The 12402-nt window shown below is 51.3% G+C and overlaps 1 long non-coding RNA gene across 1 annotated transcript; it reads right to left on the reverse strand.

Moving 5' to 3' along the window:
- Positions 1-2878: 2878 nt before the first annotated feature.
- Positions 2879-7851, reverse strand: LOC109730366 (uncharacterized). Its single transcript, XR_002223163.2, has 2 exons — positions 7527-7851; positions 2879-4235 (listed from the first exon to the last, which is right to left on the reverse strand). It is a non-coding gene; the product is annotated as an uncharacterized LOC109730366 (long non-coding RNA).
- Positions 7852-12402: the final 4551 nt, after the last annotated feature.

Consider the following 12402-nt stretch of genomic DNA (forward strand, 5'->3'; position numbering starts at 1 on the left):
GGCGGGAGGATGGCTCAAGGTCAGGAGTTCGAGACCAGCCTGAGCAAGAGCGAGACCCCCTCTCTACTAAAAATAGAAAGAAATTAATTGGCCAACTAAAAATATATAGAAAAAAATCAGCCGGGCATGGTGGCACATGCCTGTAGTCCCAGCTACTTGGGAGGCTGAGGCAGGAGGATTGCTTGAGCCCAGGAGTTGGAGGTTGCTGTGAGCGAGGCTGATGTCACAGCACTCACTCTAGCCTGGGCGACAAAGTGAGACTCTGTCTCTAAAAAATAAAAACAAGAGAAAGCAGATGTGGGTGACAGGACAGTGGGCCAGGTCGAACGCCGGCAGATTTGGGGAGGCTCCTCTGCACCCAGGCGGGGTGCTGGGGCACAAGAGTGGGTACAGTGGAGACCGGGCACCGATCCAGCTGAACACAGTAGGGGCCAATTCCGAGACGAGCCCTAAAGGCAAGGACCGAGCTGGAAGGGAACAGACTCAAACGTGAAAGCTCAGGCCAGTGTCCCTGGGCAGATTTGAAGGCGGGGTGTGGCAGCCAGTGGCGGGGGCGGACAAAGAGCGCATGCGCTCGGGTTCTGGGGGACAGGGGGCCAGTGTGAAGACCCTGAAGGCCAGCAGGGAGAGAGGCCACTGGGGGCGGGGTGTGGCAGCCAGTGGCGGGGGAGGACAAAGAGCGCATGCGCTCGGGTTCTGGGGGACAGGGGGCCAGTGTGAAGACCCTGAAGGCCAGCAGGGAGAGAGGCCACTGGGGGCAGGGTGTGGCAGCCAGTGGCGGGGGCGGACAAAGAGCACATGCGCTCGGGTTCTGGGGGACAGGGGGCCAGTTTGAAGACCCTGAAGGCCAGCAGGGAGAGAGGCCACTGGGGGCAGGGTGTGGCAGCCAGTGGCGGGGGCGGACAAAGAGCACATGCGCTCGGGTTCTGGGGGACAGGGGGCCAGTTTGAAGACCCTGAAGGCGAGCAGGGAGAGAGGCCACTGGGGGCAGGGTGTGGCAGCCAGTGGCGGGGGAGGACAAAGAGCGCATGCGCTCGGGTTCTGGGGGGTAGGGGGCCAGTTTGAAGACCCTAAAGGCCAGCAGGGAGAGAGGCCACTGGGGGCAGGGTGTGGCAGCCAGTGGCGGGGGAGGACAAAGAGCACATGCGCTCGGGTTCTGGGGGACAGGGGGCCAGTTTGAAGACCCTAAAGGCCAGCAGGGAGAGAGGCCACTGGGGGCAGGGTGTGGCAGCCAGTGGCGGAGGAGAACAAAGAGCAGCATGCGCTCGGGTTCTGGGGGACAGGGGGCCAGTTTGAAGACCCTGAAGGCCAGCAGGGAGAGAGGCCACTGGGGGCGGGGTGAGGTGAGAGGGGAAGCACTCTGAGCCCCGGGCACGGTGACTGCAGGTGTGGGAAGCTCCTGGGAGGCGACTGACCACCACGGGGAGAGCTGTCAGGATGGTTCCACTGAGGCAGGGTGTTCAGACGATCACAGGGCGAGAGGAGGGCAGCCTCACCTTTGATGGACCTGACTCCCATTGGGAAGAGAAAACCTAAAGGCAGGAAAGATGGTGGAAGAGGGGAAAGCGTGTTTCGATGGAATGACAGAGGTGGCTGGGCGCGGTGGCTCACACCTGTCATCCTGGGGCTTTGGGAGGCTGAGCTGGGTAGATCGCTTGAGGCCAGGAGTTTGAGACCAACCTGGGCAACATAGCAAGATCCTTGTCTCTACAAAAAAAAAAAAAAAGATTAGCCGGGCATGGTGGCGCATGCCTGTAGTCCCAGCTACTCGGGAGGCTGAGGCAGGAGGATCGCTTGAGCCCAGGGGTTTGAGGTTGCTGTGAGCTATGATTGTACTGCTGCTGCACTCTAGCCTGGGCAACAAAAGCAAGACTCTGTCTCAAAAAAAAAAAAAAAAAAAACAAGAAGTACAGAATGGTAGAGCAGGAAGGGTCCTTACACACTATGTCCTTGGCTTCCATCAGTTTGCAACAATTTGCAGATTAGGAAGGTGAGCTCCAGAGCGTTTGATATTACACTCATTCTCAGGGAGTAACCAGCCTACCTTGTTCTCTTTTTTTTTTTTTTTTTTTTTTTTTTTTTGAGACAAAGTCTCACTTTGTTGCCCTGGCTAGAGTTCCGTGGCGTCAGCCTAGCTCACAGCAACCTCAAACTCCTGGGCTCAAGCGATCCTCCTGCCTCAGCCTCCCGAGTAGCTGGGACTACAGGCATGAGCCACCATGCCCGGCTAATTTTTTCTAGTTTTAGTAGAGACGGGGTCTCGCTTTTGCTCAGGCTGATCTCGAACTCCTGAGCTCCAGCGATCCTCCTGCCTCAGCCTTCCAGAGTGCTAGGGTCGTAGGTTTGAACCACCGAGCCCAGCCACAGAGTAAATTTCTGACTCTCGGTTTTCTCAATGTCAAAATGAGGATGATACTATTTATTGTATAGTATGTTAAGAGGTTTAGCTATAAAAAAGGCAAAATCCCTCACATATAGTAAATACCCAACAATTTTGGCCCTTCACATTCTACAGACCAACCTCCTAATAATTCCCATTGAATTCACCATCTAGAAGTGGGTAGGGTGGCATTGAATCACATTGAGTCCCATTCAATTGTGCGGCCTTTATTTCTAAGATGGACAAAGTAGATGTCATTTTTTTATTATTTCAGCATATTATAGGGGTACAAGTGTTAAGGTTACATATATTGCCTGTGCCCCCTCCCCCCTCGAGTCAGAGCCTCAAGCGTGTCCATCCCCCAAACGTTGCACATCTCACTCGTTGTGTCTGTATACACCCGTCCCCTCCTGCCTCTCCCACCTGCCCGACACCCAATAAATGTTGTTCCTGTATTGTCGCGCCCACCTCGCCAGCAAGGAAGACGCGGCAACTGGAGTTCTTCTGACCGTGCTTTATTGGGGGATCCCTTAGGCTACATTTTACGGAAGACCCAGAAAAGGGGAAGGGCAGTTTCTTATATACACTGCAAAGCAGGAAACTCATATCATTGGTTACATTCGACACACAGGCGCAGAACTTGTTTACCAGCGGGAGAAGCAAGGGCGAGGCACCGGATATCAGCGCCATATTTTAATGGCGTTGTCACCGCGCCCCACAGCTCCCCCTGTTTTATTTAATAAATGAGCACTGAGCAGCCGCTCAGCCCCGTCCTTCGACAGAGCGATCAAGGCTGCAGAGCCTCATAGCCAACAGCTGTCACCTTGCCTCGTGCAATGAGCAGAACTCGGAGGCGTGCAAAGGCTGACTGCCAGGCAGACAAAATGGGTAAGGCCTCTGTCTTAGGCTACATGGGTTGCTTCCCCATCATGGCTCAAATCTATGACGCTCAATGATGGGGCCCCATGCATTCCCGTCATGGAGTAACCTTACAGCCAACTCGGGGGGGCTGCTGGGGCGATAACAGCGCCCTAGTTCAACATGTTTAGCCAAACCTGTGGGTTTTGCCCAAGCTTTAACGCAGCAAAAGCCTGAATCATCAAAATCTGATTACGTTGGTTTTGACGCGCCATTCTGACAATACACATGAGCCCTAATATGGCAATAAGTGCAAGGAGACCTGCCAAGGCGCCCATACCAGCCCATTCCTTAAGATGATTGGCAGCCTGTGAAATCCAGCTAGTTAAACCTTCAGCAACAGCAAGATCAACCCGTGTAGAATTAATATGAATAATGGACTGCTGTAACTCAAGTAACAGTCCCTCAAATCCATGAGACCAATTAGACATTAGGTAATGGGACAGTTGGCGAGACAAGTTTGCTGCACGGGACAAATTATGATAGGGGATGGAGGTAACACATAGACCGGGCCACCGCTGCTCGCATCCCAGCTGCACAAGCTGCAACAACGAGTCCACTTGTTCTTGGACTAAGTCCATTCTTTGATTAATGATCGTAATTCCTCCTTTAAGCTGCGAGTTGACATTCAAAGCAAAGTGACCCTGGGATAGTAATGTTTGCGCTATGGGAAAAGTTTGCCTGGTCGGGGTCGAAAGGAACATAAGGCAGGTCCAGTGAGATGTTGGTGGTGAGGAAACGAGGAAAGACGGTGGAGTCATGGCGGATCGGCATCGGCATCGGGAAGACGTCCATCACCGCCCACCTGGGCTCCACCCCGGACCCCGTCACCATCAGGTCCATCAGCAGGCTCAGCCACAACAGGCTCATCGTCGCTGGGATCTGGGCGGACTAGTCTGGTCAGCCGGGCTGGTACCCAAACAGGGTTCTCTTGGTCCTGTGGGAAAACACAAACAGATCCCCTGGATCTGGCCACTACCGGATCCGGGCCTTTCCACTGGTTAGACAACACATCCTTCCACTTTACCAGCTCCTTCTTAGGCTGTCCAGGTGCAACATGCCTGTCAGCGGCGGAGCGCCCTCTGGCATCTAGGTTTAAAAAATTCAAAGTAAAGAGAGCAAGGGAAAGGCGTCCTTTTGGTGCCATTGCCGGTAAGGCATCTCCCCCTTTTTGTTTTTGCAGATACATTTTGAGTGTGCCATGGGCACGTTCCACAATGCCTTGCGCTTGAGGGTTGTAGGGAAGACCGGTGCGGTGCTCCACACCCAAGCGAGTGCAAAATTGTTGAAAAGCTTTGGAAGCATAGGCTGGGCCATTATCAGTTTTGACAATCTGGGGTTTACCCCAGGCTGCCCAAGCCTCTAGGCAGTGGGTAATTACCTGACTGGCCTTTTCCCCAGGCAGAGGAGTGGCATGAAGGACACCTGAGCAGGTATCAATAGAAACGTGCACATACTGTAATTTGCCAAATGAAGGAATGTGGGTGACATCCATCTGCCAAAGTTGCAGTGGGCGCAACCCTCGGGGGTTAACCCCAGTGTGAGTAACAGAACGAAAGGGAGCGCAAGGTGCGCACTGCAGAACTATGTCACGAGACTCAGCGCGAGAGATGTTGAACTTGAGGCGCAGAGTTTCGGCTGGCACGTGATACAACTTGTGAAACTCAGTAGCAGCAACAAGCGGGTCTGCTACCCAGAGGGCCCGAGTGGCGCGGTCTGCCAAGTTGTTCTTTGACGCCATGGGTCCTGTAGCAGAGAATGGGCTCTGATGTGCTGAATAGAAAATGGGTTTTTCCTGTTTAGAATAGTATTCCTAATTTCTGTAAATACAGAAAAGACTGTACTTTTGGCAAGAATGTGAAAGGAGTTTTCTAACTGTTTAACTGCGTTGACCACATAAAAGGAGTCTGAGATGATGTTGATAGGTTCAGTGATAGTACTGAGAACCAGACCGACTATGGCACACTCTACTAGCTGAGGAGAAGAATAGTCAAACTGTTTTGTATACACCTTGTCTTGAATGACATAGCTCCCAATACCTGTCTTAGAGCCATTGGTATACACATCCAAGGCATCAACCAAAGGTAACAGTGACGTTACTCTTGGAAAAATGAGCTCGTTTCTCATTGCAAACTGCAGTAAGGCATGTCTGGGATAATGGTTGTCAATGCTCCCTGGGAAGGTGCATCTTAATATGGCCCATACATCAAGAGTGGCACATAAGGTGTTTATCTGATTGGCAGTATATGGACAGATCAGGCTATCAGGAAAGCGTCCGAAATGAGAAACAGCCAAGTTAATACCCTTTAATGCTATCTCAGCCACACAGGTAGGATAATGGCCAATCACTTTTCCTGGAGAGGCTTGAGGATGCACCCATAAAAGGGGACCATCTTGCCAAAGCACTGCCGTAGGAAGCGTAGGAGAAGGGAGTACACAAAGGGAGAAAGGATCATGGTGTTGAATGCGCACTAGTTGCGCCCTTTGAATTGCTTCTTCTACCTTATGAAGAGCCTTAAGGGCCTCAGGAGTCAAAGTTCTAGGAGACGTGATGTGTGAGTCTCCCTCTAGAATCTGAAATAATGGCTTCAGCTCTGCTGTGGTAAGACATAAAAAAGGTCGAAGCCAATTGATATCTCCTAGCAGTTTCTGAAAATCGTTTAAGGTCTTCAAGGCATCTCTTCGGATGGACAGTCTTTGGGGCACAATCTTGTCAGGGAGAATATTACTGCCAAGAAACGTGCCTACCTCTCCCTCTTGCACCTTTTCAGGGGCAATCAACAAGCCTTTTCTTTTCAAGTGAGCCTGAAGGGATGCGTAAGCTTGGCGAAGCATGCCCTCATCACGATGACATAAGAGAATGTCATCCATGTAGTGAATAATCTTTACCTTTGAAAACTTCTGCCTAACCGGCTGGATAGCTGAGGCCACATAAAGTTGGCACATAGTGGGACTGTTAGCCATGCCCTGAGGCAAAACCTGCCATTGATATCTTGCATCAGGCTGCTCGTGGTTTGTGGAGGGCAGCGTGAATGCAAATCTGTTCTTATCCTGCGGATGCAGAGGAATAGAGAAAAAACAGTCTTTGATGTCTATAATAATAAGGCTCCAACGTTTAGGCAATGCTGAGAGAAGGGGCAATCCTCTTTGAACAGGCCCCATAAGCTGCATCTGGGCATTAATTGCTCTAAGGTCATGCAACAGTCTCCATTTACCAGACTTCTTTTTAATTACAAAAATAGGAGTATTCCAAGGAGATTGAGAGGGTTCAAGATGTCCAAGAGTAAGCTGTTCTTGTACTAAATCACGGGCAGCATGTAACTTCTCTTTAGGCAAGGGCCACTGAGGCACCCACACCGGCTCCTCTGTTTTCCAGGGTATGGGCAGAAGCTCCTCAGTGGCGAGCGGCCCCTAAGAAAAACCCAGCCCTTCCCAAGGCGGGGCATGCGGAGGTGGGCGGTACCGCTCACAACCTGCCGCTTTCTGAAAAACTGGTTTCTCTTTCTTTTTTAGTTTCTCATCTGACTCTGGGCTATACGGGGGCGGCCACTTAGTATCTCCGTCCGCTGCACCTGGATCAGTTTCAGGAGCGATCTGTGTCGCCTCCTGTGTGTTGAGCCGCCGGAGCTCCCTCCTTAAGTCAGCGAAAGTAGGGCACGGAGGGTCTCCTCCCTCGGAGTCAGAAGACTCGGACGAGGACCCAGACTTGTCAGAGTGAGGCTCAAAGTGCAAGTCTGGAAACTGTGGTACCGGGGGCAGGGGCGTGGCCAATGCCCCTGAGCTAGTCCCCGACCTTTGTTGCTTGTTTCGCAACTTCTCCTTTTCACTTATCGCTGCAGCACCTCCCCCACAACCTCCTTCTGAACACTCGGACTGAACCTCCGCTAATTGCTCTGCAGCACTCTGAGAACCGAGAGGATCACATTTCAAACAATCTAAAATTAATTTATGAAGCAGAAGCACACCGGGTTTTAAATCTGATGCTCCCTTAAGGTCTCTCCCTAGTTTTTTCCAGGACGCTATCGTCAGCGAACCAGAGCCTAAAAACCAAGGAGCAATCCGGTCCACTTCCTTCAAAAAATTCTTTAAATGGCGTTTCTCAATGTGAATCCTATTACTAGATAAAAGATTCTTCAGAGGCCACACAAAGCGCCGAAGCGGTATGTTGCCCATAGTGACTTGGGGAAAGGGAGAGAACGGCCGTCCCGCACGTCAGTTCTGAACTCACCTCCTAATGAGGTCGTCTCCGCTGGTGCTTCAAGGTTGTTTCGTTTTCCCGGGTTTCGGCACCACTTGTCGCGCCCACCTCGCCAGCAAGGAAGACGCGGCAACTGGAGTTCTTCTGACCGTGCTTTATTGGGGGATCCCTTAGGCTACATTTTACGGAAGACCCAGAAAAGGGGAAGGGCAGTTTCTTATATACACTGCAAAGCAGGAAACTCATATCATTGGTTACATTCGACACACAGGCGCAGAACTTGTTTACCAGCGGGAGAAGCAAGGGCGAGGCACCGGATATCAGCGCCATATTTTAATGGCGTTGTCACCGCGCCCCACACTGTATGTCCACTGAGGTGTTGATCCGTTAATACCAATTTGCTGGTGAGTCCATGTGGTGCTTGTTTTTCCATTCTTGGGATACTTCACTTAGTAGGATGGGCTCCAGCTCTATCCAGGAAAATACAAGAGGTGCTAGATCACCGTTGTTTCTTAGAGCTGAGTAGTGCTCCATGGTAAACATGTACCACATTTTATTAATCCACTCATGTATTGATGGGCACTTGGGTTGTTTCCACAGCTTTGCAATTGTGAACTGTGCTGCTATAAACATTCGAGTGCAGGTGTCTTTTTTGTAGAGTGACTTTTGTTCTTTTGGGTAGATGCCCAGTCGTGGAATTGCTGGATCCAATGGTAGATCCACTTGTCTCGCTTTAAGGTATCTCCATGTTGCTTTCCACAGAGGTTGAACCAGTTGAACCAGTTTGCAGTCCACCAGCAGTGCAGGAATATTCCTATCTCTCCGCATCCACACCAGCATTTATTGTTTGGGGACATCTCACTTATGTTTGTATATACCCATCCCCACCTCCCATCAGCCCGACACCCAATAGATGTTACTCCTATGTGTCCACTGAGGTGTTGATCCGTTAATACCAATTTGCTGGTGAGTCCATGTGGTGCTTGTTTTTCCATTCTTGGGATACTTCACTTAGTAGAATGGGCTCCAGCTCTATCCAGGAAAACACAAGAGGTGCTAGATCACCGTTGTTTCTTAAAGCTGAACAGTACTCCATGGTATACATGTACCACATTTTATTAATCCACTCATGGATTGATGGGCACCTGGGTTCTTTTTAGCAATGCAAGAGTGACCCCTACTCCTTGTCATAAAGAGTCTGGGTGTGGCGGCTCAACTGCATGAATGAGGCGTTCACCGCATGATCCGCAGGAGCGGCTAGAGTTCTCGGGGAGCCTCACAAGACAGACGACTGCACGGGGAGACTGCATTAATAAAAATTGCAGGTTGAGTAAACATGGCAGTTACTTTCAACGCTGCAATCTCCATAGTTCCCAACAAGAGGCTTTGCAAATTGCAAAGGAGGGAAAAGAACATCACAGCTCTCCTGCACGGCGGTTACGGATGAGCCACAGGGCTGCCGTTCGCGTTCGCAGGCCATCTCCATCATCCGCCCCGCTAGCCCTGGCAACGTCTCAAAGCGTTATTCCACGTGACCGTGGTGTTTTATCCCACATCACGCGCCTGATGCCGCTCCCTCCCTGCCAAGAGAGTGCTTCCGGCTAAGTTTCAGATTTTGTCAGTAGGAAAAAAAAAAAGGAATCATTACAGTCCCAAAGTGGCTAGGGAAACGTACCTTCAAGTGCTACAAATCTGTAAAAGGCAAAAGCTGAAGGGAGGGAGGAGGGAGGAGGGGAGGAGGGGAGGAGGGGAGGAGGGGGGAGGGGAGGAGGGGGGAGGAAGGAAGGGAGGAAGGGAGGGGAAGGGAAGGAAGGAAGGAAGGAAGGAAGGAAGGAAGGAAGGAAGGAAGGAAGGAAGGAAGGAAGGAAGGAAGGAAGGAAAGGAAGAAAAGGGAAGAAAGAAAGAGGCAGCCAGCATGCGTCTGTCTTGCCGGCTCCTGTGTGTTCTTCCCTGTGTTCTCGGGTTGGGCACGAGGCCCAGCTGGGCCAGCCTCAGACCGTTTTATTGGCCCCTGGGGGCCAACTTCTGGTGCTCCAAAGTGGAGAGGGAAGTGGAAGCTGCACCACCAAGTCGTCGTTTCATCAACTCGCCTGTCTCTGTCGTCCCTGACCAGCCAAAGTGGCACTTCCTGGATGCAGATGATCTGGTCCTGTCTGGTTCTGCCTTTGTCTCTTTGGTGTGGCCCAGACCTGGCTGAGTAGGGTCACGTGTCTCCCTCCTTCCCTCCATTCCATCCTTCCCTCCATCCATCCACCCATCCAACCATTCATCCATCCATCCATCCAACTATCCATCCATCCATCCTCCATCCTTCCATACATCCATCCTCCATCCTTCCATACATCCATCCACCCATCCTTCCCTCCATTCCATCCATCCATCCATCTATCCACCCATCCTTCCCTCCATTCCATCCATCCATCCATCCCTCCATCCTTCCATCCATCCATCCATCCATCCATCCATCCACCCATCTTTCTCTCCATTCCATCCATCCATCCATCCATCCATCCATCCAACCATTCATCCATCCATCCATCCAACCATCCATCCATCCATCCATCCATCCATCCAAACATTCATCCATCCATCCCTCCATCCTTCCATCCATCCATCATCCACCCATCCTTCCCTCCATTCTATCCATCCATCCAACCAACCATCCATCCATCCATCCAACCATCCATCCATCCCTCCATCCCCCCATCCTTTCATCCATCCATCCATCCACCCATCCTTCCCTCCATTCCACCCATCCATCCATCTATCTATCCCTCCATCCTTCCATCCATCCATCCATCCAACCATTCATCCATCCATCCATCCAACCATCCATCCATCCATTCTCCATCCTTCCATCCATCCATCCACCCATCCATCCATCCATCCATCCATCCACCCATCCTTCCCTCCATTCCATCCATCCATCCATCCATCCATCCATCCATCCATCCATTCCATCCATCCATTCTTCCATCCATCCATCCATCCATCCAGCCATCCATCCATCCATCCATCCATCCATTCCATCCATCCATCCATCCATTCCATCCATCCATTCATCCATCCATTCCACCCATCCATCCATCCATCCCTCCATCCTTCTCTCCATTCCATCCATCCACCCATCCATCCAATCAGCGTGCACTGGCCCGGCGTCCTGCCTCTGTGTGCTCCACACCACACACTGGGGAAAGGGCGGTAAGGGGCAGGCGGGATCTCAGAGCTCAGAGGAGCCAGGGCAGAGCCCACGAGGGGGTGTTTCAGGTGCTGGATGGTGGCACGTGGGTTGGGCACAGACTCAGATCTTGGGTTCGTGGGCGGGCGGATGGCATCTGCATCAAACTGCAAAGAATGCTAAGAGGCGGCAAGGAGCAATCCAACGCCTCCTGCTGCCCACCCCGCCCCACCCCACCCCACCCCACCCCACCCCACCCCACCCCACCCCACCGTCTCAGCCTGGCTGCAGGATGGATGAGTCTGAGATTTTATAAGAGCCTGTCGCAAACTTCTTGTTTCCCAGATCCCAAGCATTCGCCCTGGGTTTTGCCACGTCTAGAAACTGCTTCTATTACTGTGTGTGTTTCTTCAAATCAACTTCCCTTTTTCTATCTGGACACATTTATTGGAAAAGGGATGGTTGCGTCACTATCGTAATGGAAAACCAGCTTAAGGTGCCGGAAAATAGAAGGTTTAACAGTGAAAGTCAGTACAATGAAACATAAAATGGTGTTCATTAAATTTTAGCTGGCTTCTGTTGTTGGAGCTTCAGGCCTGTTTGTTTTTGGCACAGAAAGCTTGGTCAGGCCGGGCGCGGTGGCTCACGCCTGTCATCCTAGCGCTCTGGGAGGCCGAGGGGGAAGGATTGCTCGAGGTCAGGAGTTCAAGACCAGCCTGAGCGAGACCCCATCTCTACTATAAATAGAAAGAAGTTAATCGACCAACTAATATATATAGAAAAATTTAGCCAGGCATGGTGGTGCGTGCCTGTAGTCCCAGCTACTCGGGAGGCTGAGGCAGGAGGATCGCTTGAGCCCAGGAGTTGGAGGTTGCTGTGAGCTAGGCTGATGCCACGGCACTCACTCTAGCCTGGGCAACAGAGTGAGACTCTGTCTGAAAAACAAAAAAAAAGAAAGAAAAAAAGGTTGATCAATAAGCCTTGGAGCAGTGTCAGGGACTGAGGGCACCCAGCCAGGGTTCTCCAGGAGAGAGCTCAAGGAAGGAAAAGGATGTTAAACCAAATAATCACTGAGGGGTTTTAAACAACATTAACAAAGTTTGTTAAGGTCGTGACTGTGTGCTACCTGCATTTTAGGTCCTAAAACCACCGCCTGGAACTGCAAAGGTATATATGTCCCACACTCTGGGAGGGACCAGAGTGGTCTGGAGGAGTTGACGCGGAAAGCTGTAAGTGACATCATGGCAAAAGCAATGCCCGGCTTTGCGGGCCTTGCTAGCCACTCCGGTCGGGCGCTCACCGGCCGCGACCCCTCGCCCGCAGCCGCACTCAAAGTCTGCACAGCAGTCTGCGCTGTGCATGGACAACGCGTCCCTTTTGCTCTTGCGTGATGAGGAAAGCTCGAAAACACTGGAAGCTTGTTTTCCTTTCCAGGCAGCTTTACTAGTCATGCAAATATCAGAATAGGAAACATATGCATATGTGTTTTCATATTGTTATGAAAACAACATATATGTTTTCATATACGCATATTTCATATTGCATATATGTTATTTTTAAATGTTCACAATTTTATTTTGATGCGTGAAAAATTAGAAAAGTCATATCACGGCTGCCGGCTGAAGTCGCTGTGCGCGTTCACCTGTGGCTGCCGGCTGTCGTCCCTGCTCGGATCGGAGTGGTTAAGGAGCTTGGATTTTATTCTAAGAGGATGGAAAGCCAGGGAGG

This window comes from Microcebus murinus, chromosome 30 (assembly GCF_040939455.1).
Source record: "Microcebus murinus isolate Inina chromosome 30, M.murinus_Inina_mat1.0, whole genome shotgun sequence".
NCBI lineage: Eukaryota > Metazoa > Chordata > Mammalia > Primates > Cheirogaleidae > Microcebus > Microcebus murinus.